Source organism: Leuciscus leuciscus (assembly GCF_965113295.1).
Source record: "Leuciscus leuciscus genome assembly, chromosome: 17".
NCBI lineage: Eukaryota > Metazoa > Chordata > Actinopteri > Cypriniformes > Leuciscidae > Leuciscus > Leuciscus leuciscus.
The window spans coordinates 17,488,711-17,509,260 of NC_138741.1; the positions used below are offsets into that span (position 1 = coordinate 17,488,711).

At 37.8% G+C, this 20,550-nt stretch overlaps 1 protein-coding gene across 3 annotated transcripts in view; it reads right to left on the bottom strand.

Moving 5' to 3' along the window:
• dlgap2a (discs, large homolog-associated protein 2a) overlaps nt 1-20,550 on the bottom strand; it is a 156,809-nt gene that overhangs the window by 101,788 nt on the left and 34,471 nt on the right. For 2 of the 3 annotated variants that reach the window (XM_082143084.1, XM_082143083.1), the window contains exon 1: nt 10,719-10,993. The exons of the other annotated variant lie outside the window; for it this stretch is intronic. The gene's annotated coding sequence lies outside the window, so the exon portion shown is untranslated. Of the gene's footprint in view, nt 1-10,718; nt 10,994-20,550 lie in introns of those variants that run through there. 3 annotated transcript variants of the gene reach the window in all.

The following is a 20,550-nucleotide window of genomic DNA, read 5'->3' on the forward strand; positions in this document are numbered from 1 at the left end:
TCGGAACGTTTTTTCCCCCGAGTATGGCCCTGTATGACGTCTTAAAGGGTGGAATTCCTTGTTTGGGCACTTCCCCTGGAAGAGCACATGCACACATCAACCAGAGCGAGAGCAAGAGTCACTAGAATGAATGAATGAATGAATGAGGCATTTATATACATCGCTTTCATATGTACTCCTGTATACCCAAAGCACTGTACAATCATGTCAGGGGATCTCTCCTCAACCACCACCAGTGTGCAGCATCCACTTGGATGATGCGACGGTAGCCACAGTACAACGGCGCCAGTGCGCTCACCTCACACCACATATAGGTGGAGAGGAGAGAGAGTGTTAGAGCCGAACGTGCTTTGTTCGGGTTACGGAAGCCGTCGGCAGCGCTGTCCTTTTGTTTTTAGACCACGAAATCAGTGTGTTTTTGGTTGTGAGGGAAAGATAACCTTGTTCGGCTTCCCAAAGAACCCAGCATTAGGGGAACAGTGGATACAGTTAGTTTTTCCAGGGCAGCAATGGAGTTGTGCAAGTGTGGATTTGCAGATCATTTGAAACTGAAAGATGGAGCGATAAAAGGTCACGGTCATGAGTCGGAATTGCAGACGGTAAGTAACGTCAAATGTCTGTGTTTTGTTGGCAATTGGCACGTAAGTGCATATAATGTAAACAACACGAACGTATAGTGAATCAAAAGTTATCCAGGGATAGTGTGTGACTCTTTAGCTCCGCCTACAGCAAGCCTCCAGGAGCTCGGCTGTTTTCGGAAAGAATCGGTACAGTGTATCTGTCTTTAATAAATCTGATAAAACTAATGTGTAGTGAGCAGTGTTCTCAGCCGGAGTTGTTGGTGTGCATGAAAACGCAGTGAGATGGAAAGCATTCCATGTCTTTCCATCACTAAGAATGCATGTACCCACACTCAGTCTTTTGGCAACCCGGAAAAAGATCAGTAAACTATCTGTGTCACTTAGGAACATGCAACGGTTTCCATACCCTCACTTTATCCCCCTCATGGAAACAAAGAGTGCGAGCAGTGCGCTTGGCATCGGTGTATTTGTTCATTTTGTGTTGCAGCTGCGTAACCCTTCGGCAAACAGTCATGTCAGTTGGCGGGTGCACAGGAGCAGATGGCAAAATAGTCAGCCTTGTGCACATTTGCCTGCCATACAGGAGCTGAAAGGGTGAAGTACCAGTTGCAGCATGTGGAGTGGCACAGTACACCTGCAAAAAGTTAGTTACCACAGGTTTCCATGGCTTTTGTTGCTGGATGGCCATTTGGACAGTGTGCTTGAGCACAGAGTTGAACCTCTCTACAGCACCATTAGATGTAGGGTAGTAAAGAGAGGAACGTACAACATCAAGAACCTGAGTATCCATCACTGGCCTCCGATAGAGATCACAAAGGCGTGGTTTGGTTCTCACCTCTCCCTGATGTCCTTCGTGCACATGGAGACCAGCACAGATTGAAGAGCAGCAAGTGCAACCAGCCATGAGCCTCGGACGATAAAGTTGTCCTTCGCAGACAGTTCTAGTCGCAGTTTATAGCATGGCAACATCTCAACGTCCAGTCCCTTGGGTGAAGGAGGCCAACCATTAGAAATCTGTGTACAAAGTTTGGTTAGAGCAGGACAAGAAGCACATGTAGCATCAGCAGAAGACAGAGAATTACAGGCAGCAGATAGAAAAGCAACAGACTCCTCATCAACAGGAACTGGAGCTACAGCATTATCTGCAGGAGAAGCAGGTAAGGGCAAACCTGACAGATAAACAGCAGGGGCATTTTAAATAGCCTTTGAAGATCCTCCGCTGAAACAGTATGACTTAAGAACAACAGGTTGGTTTGTCACATAAAGTGACACTTGTCTTCATTGAGCTGCAAGCCAGCAGCTTTTAGTCGTAGTAAGACCGCTTGAAGTGCTGTTTCATGCATGATATGTCATGTCAGACGATGATAATGTCGTCCAGGTAATTTTCAACCCCTGACAAGCCAGTCAGGATGATGATCATCATCTTCTGAAATGCCGCAGGCAATGAAGCAGAGAGAATGAATCTGTAAGGAACACGGAAAAATGGAACAGTCCGCCATGAGTAATAAAGGCTGTGAGGTCACGTGAGGTCAGTGAACTGAAAGATTGGCACAGGAGAAGCAAGCACAGGAAGAAAATTAGGAGATAGGACTTGATTGTTTTCAGTCCTCACATGCAGTGCAGATATTAGATCCCTCCCCATGAGTCGTGTCCCTTTGTCCACGATGAAGAACATCGCAGGAACTTAGTGGTCATGTAGGGAAACGTTCGCTGACAAACATCCAGCCATTGGAATTTGGGTTTTTGAATAGATCACAAGCCTTTGCAGATTCAAGCGGTAGCAGATTCAATCTGGCTTGCTATCGTAACAGCTCTGTCCAGTGTGAGATCAGTTTCTAGTAAAAGTCTTTCACGTATTAGTGGACTAAGCGCGTTCTCTACTAACTGATTGCAAATCATTTCATCAGTATTGGCAGCGAATTCACATGAAACAACAAGCTCTCGCAAAGCTACAGCGTGCTGTAAAATGGTCTCGTGAGGCGCATGAAAGCGGTTATGGAAGGTGGAAAAAACTAAAAACGATACTAACGGTTACGTCCTGTGATGTATTTTGTACTGTTTTGTGGGCAGTTATGTGTTTTTGTTTTTTTCTGTTATGTTTTCCTTTTCTTTTCTCTTCTATGCTGCTGCTCTAACAGGAGCTGATTGTTAGCTTTTGTTACTATGTTAGCTTTTGGCACGGAGTAGGAATTCAATGCATCCTTATACGTCGTACCCATGTTAGGCAATGAGTAGAAAATCTGTTGTCTCTGTGCCAAGGCAGAAAAGCAGTACAGCTCGCCATCTTTCGTCCAGGCATGTCCTGTAGCATCAATAAAATATTTTCAAATATTTTCAAATAAATGAAACGGCATAGCAGGCTCACCAGGACAAAGCAGGTTAGCAACGGTTATCTTTGTGACCAAAAAATGCCTAATCCTCGATGCCAATTTGCAGTATCTGTCAGAAGTTAATAAGCACTAAAAAGCACATGAGACAGGAGTAGCGAGCTTCTTCCATCTTGTTTACTCATTTCAATTCCGTTCTCCACACATCACTTCAAAATAGTAGTCAACAATGTACGATTCACTTATGAACACACTAATATGATTGTCTGCAAAACTGTGTGGGACAATTTTCTTTCTTGCTCTGAAGCATGTCAAATAACTATTTTCTTGCTGCCTGCGTTTACACTGACAGAAGAGAAACTGTATTACAACCAGACTCTAAATTTGACAAAGAACATTTTCAGGAAAAACTATGAGAGGGAGATGGCATTTACTTTATTCTTACTCTTGAGGTGTCAAACAGCAATCTTTCGTGCCTGAACACTTCAGTATACTGGAGGAAGTGTATATTACTGTGGTCTAAAATGCAGCTCAGGTTCCAATATGGCTAGGGTCAGATTACCAGTATATGGCCAAGACCATTACAGCCACATCGATTGCTTTGACAGTGCTTCTATTGATATGGTGTTTTACTCCACTTTCAATATGTCTCACAAGTTTTATATATTATCAGCCAGTGTCTGTGTGTTAAAGACCGTTTGGAGTCCTTTGGGGCCATGAACATTTTTTATCTACTGTAAATAGATTTTCAACTAACAATTGCGTGGTATCTCTTAATAAAACATATGTTAGGGCCTCCACCATTAAATATGTTGTATCGGTTACACTTTATTTTAAAGTGTCTGTGTTACAGTAAAATTATACATTTAAGTACTGAGTAATTATACTGTAATTAACTATATGTACTTATTTTAGGGTTAGGATTAGGGTTTGGTTAAAGGTTAGTTGCATATGATTATGCATAAGATTTTGATATTACTACAGCTACTACATGTAACGTGTAATAAGATGTGTAAAGTGTTACCATTATATCCATCGGTATGCCCAAATACTGTGTGCTATTAATGGACTCCAGATCATTAAAAAAAAAACGGTCTTTAGTGAACTGTAATTACAACAATTTAAGTGTAGCATTCTAAGCCAGCGGGCTAACGGTCAGATAATTGGTATATTATCAACTCGTTAAGCTCAGAGCTTGTTAAACCCCATGAAATCGATTGACAAGCACAGATTTCCTTAATTTGTTGATGTATTTCCTATTGAAACAAGAAGTTGGGATGATACATCAAATGAGAGGTATTTTCATAACAGAAATTAAGAATAAAAATACTATTCTGAATTGAACTGAGAAATCTTTTTAAATTCCAATACAATTCCTGAATTTGAATTTAATTTAAACTAGGGATGCACAGATGTATCGACCAATAATCAGTATCAGAAAGATACAGTACAACAAAAATATCTCTCTCATGTTATCACTCAATCAGTGTTTCAGTCATGAAAAGACATTAATAAAACAGCTTATGTACATGTCACTTAATGTTACATTTACCTCAAGAAAGGTATCAAGTGTTTAAAGTTTGTTAGTTAGTTAGTTAACTATAAAAAAACACTAGAGAGATTATTAACGTTGTTTAAAAAAGAAACAATATTGAATCAAATTGTGTGTAATACCGTAAACCGTAATATTTTCAGAAATTGTTATCGTCTAAAGCGCAAGCATTGCAAATTCAATAGCTAATGGTAAAATAGCATTCAAAAATTTAAATGAAAAATAATTCATACAGCACAAAAGCAAGATATTACTACCAAAATATCTGTATAGATTAGTAGATATCTTTCTGAATAATTGGATATTGCATCTGCTCAGAAATGTTGCATCCTTAATTTTAACTGAGGTAGCAAAAAGGACTGGAATTTGAATGTAAGGAAGTAGAATGGAAATGAAAACTTCCAAAATCTTTACAATTTGAAATTAAAAATCTCATTTTTAATAAGAAAAGCAAAGTTTATCAGGACTAACCTTGAATGTTGGCTTTAAAATGTTTTGTTTATGGATGGATGGATGGATGGATGGATGGATGGATGGATGGATGGATGGATGGATGGATGGATGGATGGATGGATGGATGGATGGATGGATGGATGGATGGATGGATGGATGGATGGATGGATGGATGGATGGATGGATGGATGGATGGATGGATGGATGGATGGATGGATGGATGGATGGATGGATGGATGGATGGATGGATGGATGGATGATAAACAGATGCTGTGTGTGCTGGATGTGTGACCAATATTATTTGGTCTTCTTTCCTGGAACAGAAATATTGTACATTTTAAATGTGTATACCAATATGTGAAGTACACTAGTACATAGATGACCAAAAAGCTAGACTAAAAATTGATTAAAAGGCTCTTTAGCATCAGCTGAAATACATCACAATGTATTATGCTTGCTTGTTTTAATGACTGAAAGGTCTTTCTGAGGATAAAAGCAGTCACCTATGTGCTTTATCTATTTATACAATTACAACAGCAGCATATAATATCGAGTCGTGAGAGAGAGAGAGAGAGAGAAAAACTCAAAATAATAAGAGCTCTTACACAGATTCATTTGAGAGTCGAAAAAGCACTCCGAATACATCAGAATATATATATCACAGCATGTTAAGTTCAGTGATTTTCCGACAGCCGTGCTTCTGTCATGAACAAACAAAATGTAGGGCAAATAAGCCCCCAAATCCATACTGATTCTGAAGTTCTGCTGATGGCATTTTTGCTACATTCAACAAAGTAACTTCCTCTAAACTACACTGCATGCCCTCATCAGTGCCCCATCATCCTTTACTCTCTGGGTGCTGTCTGGTGGATTCACAGTGTGCCAGTGAGAGGGTGAAGAGAGTGTGGGGGGGCGTATAAGTGCCAGAGAATATCCCTTTGGTCCTCAGGGTGGGCAGCAATGAGAGTCTGAAAAATAAAACAGTAGAGGCCAAAGCCATCTATCATGTTTTATGAACTAAAGTCACTGTTTTCTAATGGCATAATTATTATGTTTCTTTTGTCGACTCGAGATACAATCATTTAAATGGAAACTGCCATGAAAACTTGATTTCAAACACATTTCATTTGTTTGACATATTTTCTACGACAGGATTACATTTATTCAAATATGCGCTACCGTTCAAAGGTTTGGGGGCGTTAATATTTGTTAATGTTTTTGAAAGTCTCTAATACTCTCTGATACCTAACAAGGATCCATTTATTTGTATAAAAATGTATAATGGCAAAGCTGAATTTTCAGCATCATTACTCCAGTCTTCAGTGTCACATGATCCTTCAGAAATCATTCTAATATGCTGATTTGCTGCTCAAGAAACATTTCTTATTGTTATCAATGGTGAAAATAGTAGAGCTGCTTAATATTTTTTGGAAACCGTGAAATAAGATTATTTGAGGAATAGAAAGTTCATAAGAACAGCAATTATCTGAACTAGAAATCTTTTCTAACAATGAAAAAAAAAATCTATTTAATGTAACTTTGCTGCTACAATTAATAAAAAAAAAATATTGACCCCAAACTTTTGAATTATAGTAAATATTAAATAACTATGTCTATGTCAAATGCATTATATTTAACTTATTATTAAGTGCATACACTGTATGTATCATTATATTAACAATTTTAGCGATATGCTCTTCACTGAAGTTTGAAAGCTTAAAAAAAAAAAAAAAAAGTGTCTAAAAACGGCCCATTGCGACTTACGACTCGTTTAGATGGAGCGCATCACATATTATCTATTAATATTTTTTACTTAATATAACCTGCATTCATCGTGGCATTACATAATCAGGAACATCCTGCTAGTTTAAAATGTATTTTACTTTTTTATTTAATATTTTCTTTCCGGGTGAAAAGAAATGCGAGGTCATGTCAAAGTGTTTTCAAGCTAATGCTATGCTAATGCTCAAGGGTGAATGAGAGATTTTCCTGCATCATTAGTCGCCCCGTAGGACCGAGAGATTATACACAGAAAAACAAGCTCCTGTCTCTGCACACACACACACACACACACACACACACCCACCCACACACATCTCTCTCCCTCTCTTCTCCAATGCGCGCAAGGATGTGTGACTTTCCCACCCACTCTTTCGTTCTGTCTCTCTGTCACCTCCTCTTCTCTCTGCATGGAAGAGAAAGAGTTTGGCTTGCAGCATCTCTCAGATGCACATACAGCACATGCTGATACACACACACATGCATCTAGAGAAACACACTCTTCTGCCCCGTTCATGCACACACCCACACACCAGTATGCGGTAAGTCCTAAGAAGTAGCATCGCGGCTCGGCACGTATGCAGAACCATGCGAGAATCGCAGACTCTGCTGCCTAGCTACATCTCCATGGCAACAAGAGCAGCACAGCCCTGTGTAGCACCGTCAAATAACAGGAATGTAATCTTCGCTAGAGAGAGAGAGTAAGAAACTGAGATGTGTTTTTCCATTTCTGAGAGGAACAGAACTGATTACCCGATTCCTCTCATCTCTGAGTCATTGTGGGGGACAGACCTGTCCTAACCTATCCCCTCTTCCTCTCTTTTGCGCGCGCTTTCAAGCCGTCTCTTTCTTTTTCTCGCGCTATTCACAGTTTAACTCACTTTCTCGCAGCACAGTTACAGTAGAGTGACGTCCTTGAGGAGGCAGATTCCATCAATTCTAAGAGTGTTTTAAACGGAGCCTCGAAAAGAGCTTTCTCAGATAACATTCTGTTCCCACAGCTCTCGTGTGCGTCAGAACTTCGACTCATCACCTGCTTTTGGTCAAAGTCTCTTCCTCCTCTCACCATTTCTGTAGAAGAAGTCTGCGGGAGTCTGAGCGTGTTTGAGCGTATTTCTTTTACACCATCAAAGCGTCCTGCTGTGCTTCTGTTGTCTTAGACGTTTGATTTTAAAGGGATAGTTCAGCCAAAAATGAACATTCTGTCATCATTTACTCACCCTCATGTCATTCCAAACCTGTTTGACTTTCTTTTTTTCTGTGGAGCGTAAAAGGAAAAATGTTGATGAATGTACTTGCCACTCATTGCTACGAAAGTGAATGGGAAATTGAGCCGTTGAGTTCCAAAAGGGCAAAAAAAGTACCATAAAGTTTCATAAAGAGACTAATCCTAACTTTATTTTAATTCTGTACAATTAAATGTAATTATTCAAGAGATGCACAAATACTACAATTCTGGTCAAAACCAATAAGCCAATTCTTATTTTCATGCTATGGCTGATAAATGGTAAATGAACGATATTAAAACTGTATTTTGTCTAAATGAATTAAAAATAAAACATTAAAAATAAAATAAACCGTAAATGCCACAAGTCAATTTAGCAATTCCAACATTATACTGTACAGTATGAAAAATGTATATTCATTTAGAGATGTGTGACACATCACTGAGAGTGAGACACACTTATCCATTAATAATGATGTGCTCGAGGACACTGGGATGTGACAGGGAACAAACACTATGTGTGTGTGTGTGTGTGTGTGTGTGTGTGTGTGTGTGTGTGTGTGTGTGTGTGTGTGTGTGTGTGTGTGTGTGTGTGTGTGTGTGTGTGTGTGTGTGTGTGTGTGTGTGTGTGTGTGTGTGTGTGTGTGTGTGTGTGTGTGTGTGTGTGTGTGTGTGTGTGTGTGTGTGTGTGTGTGTGTGTGTGTGTGTGTGTTTGTTTAACCTACATTGTGGTGGTAGATTCACTATTTACCACAAGGATAGTAAAACCTGAAATCACCTACATTGTGGCGGCCAGCCAATGGTACCCATGACGGAAATGGATTAATAAACGTATTAAATTATACTTATTTGAAAATGTAAAAATGGTGAAAGTTTTCTGTGATGAGTAGGTTTAGGGGATAGAATATACAGTTTGTACAGTATAAAAATCATTATGTCTATGGAATGACCCCATAAAACACGGAAACCCAACGTGTGTGCGTGTGTGTGTGTGTGTGTGTGTGTGTGTGTGTGTGGGTGTGTGTACATATGATGACAATTTTGTATACAAGGTCTGCTAATAGCCATTAGGTAGCCTACTAAATATACAACTAAATATATATTGTAATGTATACTAAATACATTGGTAACATCAAAACAGCGTGTGGAAGTGGTGTATTTAAATCGTGAGACCAAAATATTTGTTTTCCTAATCAGTCTATTTTTGTATTGTTTTCCAGTAAAAATAACTAGCTAAACATCTTTAAAATAAGATAAAACTGTTTAAAAATATGACAATTTGTGTAAGAAACTTGGATGATACTTGTTTTCAAAGATTATTAGAATAATAATTGTATTAATATATTTAAGTATATTTTTCTTACTTGTTTTAGCTCACTAAATGCAGAAAACAAAAACAAAAACAAACAAAAAAGAAAATAATAATTAAATAATAAAAAATAATTTTAAAGAGTAATTTTAAAATGTAAGATAATAAAAAATGTAAAGAATACAATTTTAAATAAAGTAAGTTTTTCTTGATTTCAAAACTTTTTTACTGGAAAACAACACAAAGAAAATTTCATACCCTATTTTAGGAGGTTCTTTTGCTTTTGTTGGCTTTAAAGGCCTTTGGTAAAAGTGATATGGAACTGTTATACGGTCAAGACCTGCCTACTTTAGCTGTGCGTTTCCTTAAAAAGAATTGCACACCTTAAAACATTTGTCAACCAATCAGATTCAAGCATTCAACAGCCCCATATTATAATAATCTATAATCACTATAAACACACACACACACACACACACTGCAGTTCAGAGTAATCCAGGAATGAAAACATTGATCTGTCTTTGCCACTTGATCAAATATATGACAACTCTCACTGAAACAAGTTTGAATTCCCCAGTCCTCATATCTATGTTTGAGTGACAGAACTACAGAGAATACAGAGCGTGTATATATGTGTGTGTGGGTGCGTGAGTGTGTGTGTGACACCTAAAGAGAGAGGAGAGGAGGGGGAATGCACTGCAGGAGCAAGTGTTTAGACCTGCAGTGATTCCTCTTTCATTCCCTCTCTGTCTCTCTGCTGATATATATGCTAGGACATTGACAGAAAGTGCAGTAAATTCTCTGAGGGCAATAGCCAGGAGCACACATACACACACACACAAACAGGCACACACACATACAATAAAAGTCCCGTTTGAGTGAGGTTCATCTCTGGTTATTAGCATAGATCCACTTAATGTGTCAGTAATGGGAGAAAAAGACCGGCTCATGAAATATCTCTCTTAATTTATACAAACTTACACACATAAACTCAAAGATGTGCTTCCCTGAGTCCAATCACCCACACACATGGATGAAGTCTTGCAGCCAGTATATTATGAATAAACTCCTCACCCACGGCTCAGAGTCTGTTACGTGACCCTGTAGAGGACGCCCCTCTTTCACGAGCAAAAACTGCTTATATAAAGTCACCAAACCCACTCCCAGAATGCCCCAGAATAGGCTCACGAGTCGAAAAGCATCAAAATTTCCCATTCAAGACTGGCAGAAAGTGCAAGTATTCTACACTCAGACCAAAGGGGGTATGACAGGAACCTGTGGGAACCAAAAAAAGAAGCACTTCCTGCTGAAATAAATGTCATTCACACCACACGTCCCGTTTCTGAACATCTAGCGTCCCAAACAAGCTGCCCACCAACCCTACAAGTCCCGAACCTGTTCCAAATGATTATCTCTTCTGAGCAAGCGCAAGTGTTTCGGAGGTCCTGGTTTCTGAACGTGAGATTAGATGAAGGGACTCACGTCTGCCTACCTGTCAGGTGACGAATGAGTCCGTTTGGCTGTGTTCAACTCGATCACAGACAGGCACACGGTCATGGGTGTGGAGAGCTCTCACTCTTTCTGTTTGACTCACTGCAGTACGCTTGGCTCTTCTGTCACACACATAGTGTCGTCCTTTCCCCTCGATCCGTCCTCTTTCATTCAGGCACTCCAAGCATGATTTTAAAAAAATGTGCAGAAAAATAAAAAAAAAAGGCAGGGAGGATGCGATGCCCTCCACGGAGAAGTAGCAGTTGGCTGAGCGAAGCGCTCTCTACTGCAGCACCACGCAGGAGACACACACACACACACACACACACACACACACTCCACACACGCTCTGACTGATCTACTGAAACACAGCCACAATGAAAACCTGGAGATGGAGTCTAGGAATGGTGGCCAGGATCTTTGGTTCTCGTTTAATTTGATTTGGTTCCTCCCCTCCTATCTTTCTCTCTCTTAGAAAGCTCTATAATTTTATGCCCACTCAAGACATGTCTCACTCTTTCTTTTTGTTCTTAAATGTGACCGTCCCCTCTGAGAGCAAACCACAAGTGACATTGCTTCCATCCTAGTCCAAACATGGGCAACTTCCTAAAGTCGAGTGTCATGATAACATTCGGAAAGGGGGCGTTTTGAGGGAAGAGAGAAAGAGAGAAAGAGTTGGAGCCTGTATCTGTGCCACTGAACATGAAGGAAAAACAGCTGAACGGAGACAGGCATTTAGACCAGATTTGGTGTCCAAGGGGGCAGTTTACAGTAGTCCGGCCAGAGGCATGAAGATGATATGAATTCATAAATTATGGCTCTGCCAATACAAATGATTAAGCAATGAATCACAATTGTATTTCTCGGCATTGATACTTTAGAAGAGACAATTAATTTTTTTTTTTCATTTATTAATGTGTGTATTCACATTTTCTATGGCTCAGTGAATGAAGATGCAGGCTGTCGATTCGAATGAAAGATTCTAAATGTAATTTAAATTGTGAAAGAAACAGTTTTCAAGTTCTGAACATTTTCTTTAAAAAGAAACACCATGGCAAGAAATATTTAACATTCTATTTCATGGCCACTAACAAAAAATTGTGACATTTAATTTGCGAAGATGTTCAGATGTCAGATGTTCTTGCTTATATTGAGGAACAAGAACATTTTTATAAAATTATAGTTATACTATTATTTCAGTACCAGCTTGTAATTGATTACTGATTTAAGCTGATAATTATTTTCATGTTATGGCCGATAAATTCTTGATATTAAATTCTTTATTATTTATTATTATTATGTCTAAATAAATTTCAAAGAAAACACATAAAATGAAATTCTATTTTGTGTTCATATTTTAAAAATAAAAATAAAGTGAATTTAGATATCACAATATTATAATATACAGTATGAAAAATAGATAGATTTGCTAGAGATTACATTTAACAGTGTTATTAAACTATTAGTGTTTTTAAAGATTAACTTTAAGTGAGCGTTAGATGATGGCAAAATAATCAAAATGTAAAAATATGGAAAATTAGCATGTAAAATGTATCAAATATATTTATTTATTTTAAAAAAATCACCAATGGCCCCCATTTATCGTGCATCACTAACTTTGTGGAGGTCGATTAAATGATAATAGGTGACATACCAGATACAGATTCTGAGATTTTCACTCAGTGTCACTCATCATTATCATGATGATAATATAAATATTAATGCAAAACAATGATGATTTTCAGACAGGAATGTTGTTCCAGGATCAACAAAATATGTTGACCCATGAAAGCATCTAACTCTGCAAAATCTGGACGTGCCCCACACACACACACACACACACACACACACACATTCCTCAAGGCTTCCTTTCATGATTAAAATTGAGTGACAGTTAAAGTGACTGACGTCCTGCCAATCCAGGCATGTGCTCGGGCCAAGAGACCAGCGTGTGCTGTTAACATGCAAATGTAGCAACCCAGGCCATATTTACAATCTGAATCTGCACTCTCTGCAGGCTTGACTTAGCACACTGATCCAAACTCATCCTGGGACTATAAATTATAACAGGAGGAAAAGCAGTAGATTATTTTGAGTATGTGGTGCATTTCAGAAATCAGAAAGATGCCCTGAGTCACTAGCAGACTTACTGATTAAATACATCAATGATAACATTGTAATCATTGCTCTCTATCAGCTTCTTTGTTTATTCAATACGCATTGAAATATTTATTTAGAGCATCGACACTCATTAATAGTAAGGAGTTGTTGAACTCTGTATCAGGAGGTAGATAACAAGACCTCTACAGTTTTCACTACCATTGAAAGTGACTGAATTGTATCATTGCATTAAGTTGAACTCAATGTAACTTGTTGCTCATTAGAGTTCAGGTAGAATAGGAGAGCTGTTTGGTAGACCAGTGTTAGTAGAGGAGAGGTAGAGGACAGTTAGTAAAAAAAAATGTCATTAGAAAAGCATTAGTAGAAGAGTGATAAGATAGTGTCTTACCAATTTTTCAGCTGATTTTTAATCTTAAAAACATTCGCATAATTGTTTATTAATCAAAGGGTGTTGGTGCACGCAACTGTGTCTGTCAGCGGGTGAGCATTAACAACCCTGCCAACTCAATTCCCTGCTGAGTTAATGGCCCTCCCAATTCTGTTCACAGACTCTGAGAACAACCAACCAGTTCTCTGGGCAATTCAGAAGTGGATTGAGAATTTTTTTATGTTTTAATTCAATTCCTGAATCTGAATTGTATTTGAATTGGCATAGCAAATCAGAACCAGAATAGAAACACAAACTTAAATTTAAAGGAGTAGAATAAGTGTAATTTTTAATAAGAAAGAGGAAAGTTTGTCGACAAAGTTCGTATACTGTCTAGAAAGTCTTGTTTGAAAGTTTTGGTTTGAAAGCTTATAGGCATAATAGGCCTTATAGAAAGACAGGCAAGTTTATTACGAACATTTAAAGGGGTACTTTACCACTGGAAAATGGGCTTTCAATAAAACATGGCTCCCTATACAGTAAAAAGATGGGAAAAAAAATTTAATCGGTGCTACCTGACAAGAAAAAACAGAGAAAAAAGGCTGTTGTTTTCCTTTTTGCCAAATAGGAAGGAAAACTTCAACACCCATAATGCACTGGGCATGTTGCCATCAAAGGCCACTCCCAGCAGTCGGCTATGGATACGCTTACCAGAGTCAAATACCGCCTTGCTTTAGTAAGAAATAATACTTAGCAAACTTTTAGTCTTAATGGTGTTGACTTGTATTGTTCCCCAGTGCAAGAATTCAAAGAGTAAACATTTAGTGGGAGTAAATTACTTTCGGTTTCCAGTGAAGGATTCAATGCTTTATAGGCAGTGGCTAAAGGCTGCAAAGAATCGTAAATACGGAGAGAAAGCCATGACAGAAAATCTGAAAAACATCTGTGATTGTTGTCAACATTTCAAACTGGATGACCATGAACACAGGCCACACGAAGGAAAAAACTTAAAGGGACATTGTGTAGGAATTTCTCCCATCTAGTGGTGAAATTGTATTTTGCATTCAAACGAATAATGCTCTCCAGCGCCTCACTTTTTCAAATGCGCGTTGCATCTACGGTAGCCGTTATGTACCTAAAAGCTATGACAGGATGTCTTATAATAGCACTTCGAGTTTTTCTTCGGGTGAACATGTTTGTTATTTAAAACAAACTGAAACTTGAAACAACGAAAAAAAGAATGTTACAGTATGAACTACTGACTGTCAAAAACATTAACTATGGTAATTAGTAGAAATGCCTTCTTTACTCGTTATATTTTTTGAAGTATGTGCATTGTTAGATATCATCATCATCAGAGCCTTCTCTAACGTTACTTTACTCAATAGCTGCTATTCATCAAAGAGCCTGTTTAACTTTTAACTATAAATGTTCGACTGTCTATATAATAAAGTACACAACCAAGCAATGAAAAAAAAGCTTGTAATTAAGACTGTAACATTGACTTACCTGTCGAGAAGAAAGCAGGCAACTTCAGGGTCTCTTTTGAAAGCTTTCTCCTGCATTAGCTATCCTGACAGTAACCCTTGTTTTTGTAATCTCCGGTCACGTTTCCTTTTACGATCTATTTTGGACTTTTTCGACGACGAGGACTCCTTATCCTGTGACTCATATGTATGTATGAATGAACGGTGTATAAATAACCGTGCAGTGCAGCCTTTTAAACTTGCCGCGGCAGTGACAAGCGCCTCTCACTTCTCTGCTCCTCCGCTTCTGCTGGCTTCAGTCACGTGACGCTGGCTCTAAACGAAACGCGTTGTGGAAACGCGTTGGCCTAGTACTTTTTGTCCCTCTCTGCTATTATAGTTTTTCAAGATGGCGGAACTACATGGAAGCCTCCGTGGACTTACCCGTCCCATGTATATAAAGATAATAAATTCTTCGTTTACGAGGATTAGTCTGAACATTGGCATAGGTATTTGTACACCATTGAGGGCATATTTATGAATAAAAATATAGATTTTAGATAATAAAATACCTAAAAAGCTACACATTGTCCCTTTAAAGAAATTGCCGTTCTGTCAGTTTTGCCCAATCCCCTGGAGCAAAAATAAGCAATGATGGACAACCTGTCACTCATATGATCACAGCAATAGCAAACCACAACGATCTAATGACCCAATCAATTCCAGATGGACAAAATCAAGCCCTGCCCAACATTTTTGTCTTGTTAAAGAATCCATTTCACTTGGATATACTTCACAATAGGGAAGAAAAGACTATCGCAACTTCCATCTCATGTCGACTTGAGCAAGCAAGCCAATTCTTAAATCTGAATTCTGTACAACCTAGCAATCAAGATGGAATTCAAACTTCAACTTAAAGGCACATACCACAAACTCTTTACATCTGTTGATCCATCATGGAATCATTTTGCTGGAGTTCATCTAAATTAATTGATCAATAAATCTGTCTGTTATCTTTTTCTCATTGTAGCTGGCAAGAGCTCCAGCACATGAAACACTTTCTGTGGCAAGCCCCGAAGGGACAAATACACATCACACACCTTCACAAAGCAAAGTCACTCTATGAATTCTACAATTCTTCACATTTGCATAGCACAGCTGCTCAAAGTTTCACATTGATTTTCTGCCAAAAATTGGAACATTGCAGTACATGACCAGGAATCTGTAAGAAATGTCAGCGACAACATTTGATTAGTCTGGCTTTGTTTTGATTTTTTGGCAAATGCATTTCAGTCTGAATGTTTAGATTGGATTTCAAGTAGTTTTTTCAACATTCAGGACATGATGTGACTAACTTCATACACAAAAAGTGACAGTGCATACAGTTGAGTCTGAATTCACTCATACGTTGTGACAATATACTAAACAGTGAATGAGTATGCAAGTAGTTTCAGACAAAAAATATGTATGAATACATACACACTAAATCATTAAAAAAAGAATGCAATGAACTAAAATTAAAATGAACTAAATTAATTATGCCCCCCTGACCGTATAAATTCCCTGTACTAATTTGCACTTACCAAGAACTAACAGAGCGGTTAACACAGAACACATCAAGATAGATATTAGCATCAGCAAAAACAAATCAGTTTTCCATCCTTTTTTCCACAACAGCAAAAGTCTCTTAGCATCATATTGACGACACTTACATCATTATATAGAAACTGATTTAGATGTGTCAGATATTGATTTCATCAATTGAAAAATAACAGCTCTGACAGTCAGTCCGACAGATCAGTTTTAAAAAACAAATCAGATTTATGTGCAGAATGAACAAAGCCTCGGGCAAAGAATACCAGCTAAAAACTTTTTAGGGAAAAAAATTTATTGGGAAGAATGGATGAATTAGGAAAATAAAACCCTTACGCTTTCTTTGATAATCACTCTCTTTCTAGTCGCTACTGTACACTCAACCTTTTTCTTGGCTCGATCTCCTGTGACAGTGTGGACCCCAGAAACAAACCTCTGATCATTTACTGTACTTCCAACCTACTGTTGGCTAGCATTTCTCACAGTCTTGTGGCGTAGCAGCGTAAAGGGGATATTCCAGCAGAGAGGACAGAATAGTACGAACAATAGAAAATGGAGGCCTTAGGCACAATGACAAAGAGGAAAGAATGACTTCTCCACATGAACGAGCAAGCACAGAGACAGTAGCAATTCAGTTCGGCATGTTTCAATTTCAAGGTGTATTAGCCTAAAGTTTCAAATTTAAAGCTTAATAACTTGTATGCATCTGTAAAGACATGCTAGCCGTGTATATCCTGGACGGACACCATCTGCTCCTCCTGCCTCTGTGAAAACCTGAATGAACCTGAGGCCGTGAAATACCGATGTTCTAACCTCACCTCACCTCACTAGCGCATTATTACAGTATTTGTGTATCTGCCTAACCTTTTCAGGAGCTTTGTAAACAATTCTCCTTTTTCAAATGGCAACGAAGCTCTCAGCTTCAATTATTTTTCCTATTCAAATAACACAATTCTGCCAGGACCACATCGTAAGCGGATAATTCACACGTGCCTCAAAGCGGACATGCAGTGATGTATAACTGCGACATCTGACTTCAAGGGCTAGTTAAACAGTTTTCCCACACACACAATATGTACGGGTTTAGCACTTGTAGTGCTACGAATACTGATTAGAACCAAAGAAGCTCTCTTTAAGTCTTACTTAAACACATTTATTTATTTATCTATTTATTTAATTAGGGAGATATCACTCTCTGTTGAAAGTCACCTTAATGAGAGGGATAAATTGAAATCCGTTCAAATTTTCTTCATGGTTAACAATGCAAGAAATTAGCGAATGCAATTACTTTCAAGCACAGTTTGATTACCGGGAAATAAATGGATACTGAATACCAACATATTCACAAATTCCTATCAGGAGGCCACCTAGCTCATTCACATCTGAAAGGCCTTCGCTATATCTCAAAACCCAATGAACATCAACAACAACAAAAAAATCAATACATGAAAATTATTGTGTTAAAGTCAGTGATCCTGATTTCAGATGATGGTTTGAGGCTTTAGCTCACAAAGGGAGCTTAAGATTAATGAACATCCAACAGGATGGCTCCTCTGACTTCATTAGGGAGTCTGTGATGCAGCAAACGGCATCGTTTTATGATATTTACCCCCACATCTGGCGCCATGACAGCCTGATGGATTATGGTTAGTGTGTTTATCCTGACAGGGGACATTAAAACGAGAGTTTATTTGTTTATTTGGCACTGGTTTGAATCTTTTTATGTGTTTGCATATGGGATCGACAGGTCTAAGGAATCATATTATTCCAGTTCACTGCAGGACTTCTAGCTCAGTGCTGCTCAGCCTTTTTGACTTGAAAGCCCTCCGTAATCCAACACAATATTCAAAGTATAAACACAAATATATGCAAATATGCTATTATATTTCCAGTATTGCTGGCTTTAATAAGGACAAAGCTGCTTGTTTTCAAACTTTTTTATTGATATATTGAATCTATTAATGTGTTAAATTCATTTAAAACAGTAAATAAATTAACCATGATTTATTTTGTGATTCCAGAAGTTGTTCTGCAATCCAAAACTGTATGTTGTTCAATAAAAACAATAGTTATTGAGGGAAAATAAAAAGAAATACATTTATTTTTGTGTGTTCATTTTTAGCATTTTAATTTAGATTAGTGATAGTTTTTATATATTAATAGTAATTAATTCATTTAAATACTTTTTAAATCAATGTAAATAAAGTTTGCTGAGGCACACTAGTTAAGAACCACTGCTCTTGTTGTTGGTTGTTGTCTAAGTATGGAGAAAAACTCCCAAACATCGGAACGCATGAAGAAGCCTTTGAAACATAAGCTTATGCAACTTACAGAATATGGAACCTACTGAGGATCCATTAAAATCAACAAAACCATGAAGTGTGAAATGAAAATATAAGGTTTCCGCTATTGCATCAGCACACAACTGAAAGGTTCCCCTTTGAAATCACTTCATATTCTAAACCCCTAGTTCCTAAAAGAAAAGAGCACTTTGTGTGTCTGCCCAGATAAAAAATTAAAGTGACTTCAGTGTATTCTTGTAAAATGTTCTTGAGTATATTGTTTTAGGACAGGATCCACACAAGACTGACATTTGATTGTAGTGAGGCAAACTCTCTAAAGTTCAGAGAGAGTATTGACCTTCAGAAGTCTGCTCTGGGAAAGAGGTACGTTGTTCGAATGCAAAGCAAGATACATCCTCAGTCTTGATCCTTCCTGCTTACATTTGTTCAAGCTTATTACTGCTTCTCTTGAATGATTCCAGGGATTATCGCTGAACTACACATGCCATGCATGGTTTCAAACAGAGAAAAAAAACCAACGTAGTCAAGAATCTTCTCCATTTATTTGGCACCACCATCTGATTTTCTGTCACCTCGGAAGACAATAGACATTTCCATACTGACTCACTATCTAGAGGTCAACTAGAATGGAAAAAGTAATTATGTTAAAGTAATTGTAGATGATTGCTTTGAGGAATCCTCACACTTAGAAGGGCTCACGACTGAATAAAATGAAAAAAATTGCAACAATAATTTAAAAGTTGTAGTCTGGACAACTTTGTTTATTTAAATGCGGTTTCGTCCAATATCATCTTGTGAAGTGCTGTTTATTACATCTTTACACAACAATAAAAGTTCTTTATTGGCATTTATGGTTCCATGAAGAACCTTTAACTTCCAGGGAACCTTTCCATTGCACAAAAAGTTCTTTATAATGGAAAAGGTTCTTTAGATTATTAAAACGTTCTACACACTAAGAGGAAAATGGTTCTATTATTAACTGTTCACTGAAAAGTTCTTTCTGCATTTTTAAGAGTGTGTCAAAAAAGAACAGAGCTGTGATGCTTGATTCGTGACTCTAGTTATGAACTGTAATTTCTTTGTAATGATTCTGTCAAAAAGAGTCACAAAACATTCTCACACTAGCACATGAGTTAGCGCTTTGAATTAGACTGTCAGAGAGTGAATTATTTAGAAGTATTAGTTCCTAACTGAATCGTGAATCATTTTTCTGTCCGATTCAAAATTATGTATTTAAAGATACATATTTTCAATAGTGGTCTGTTGCAATAAATGGTTAAATTGGTGCAAATGGCATTCAAATATTACACAACAAATTTTTAGCGGTCACCTTTTAGCTTATAGGTCCAATCATAAGGTTGAATCAAAGAGAAAAAAAACTGTAAGGTAGGTGAAATTTGATTCATAATCAACAAAATATTAGACTTTTTCCAGACAGGCAGAAACAAACATTCTTGCAAAACACAGTGACATTTATAAATACAGTAGTGATATATTACAAACATAAATATGTATTTTCTAAAATCAAGATCACTACAATGACAGCATCAAATAGGAACTAATGTGCTTCTGAACAACCATCTTTATTCAGCAATTCTGTCAACTAAAAATGATTTGGCTCTCAAATGTCAGATCTGCTTACATTATAGGAGCCAATGGCTCCCCAAATCATTTTCTAGTCTGGAATCCTGCTTAGATTCCTTTCGGCCTCTCCCTCTTCGTCATCTTCATCACCACCCACAATGTTTCAAAACACTGGTGACCTGTGTAACATATCGCTTTGCATCTGAAAGATCAAGCTTGGTTTCTATGACAACCGATACACAAATGGCCATGGTGATTGGTGATGTTATAAGCTGGTTCTTATCTAGAGATTCAGGTTTGACTTTCCAGTAGTACATGAGGTTAAGCAGTTGTTATAAAAAAAAAAATTAAAAAAGGAAAAAAGAATGAAAGTGGATGAGACATCCACCGTTTTGATGA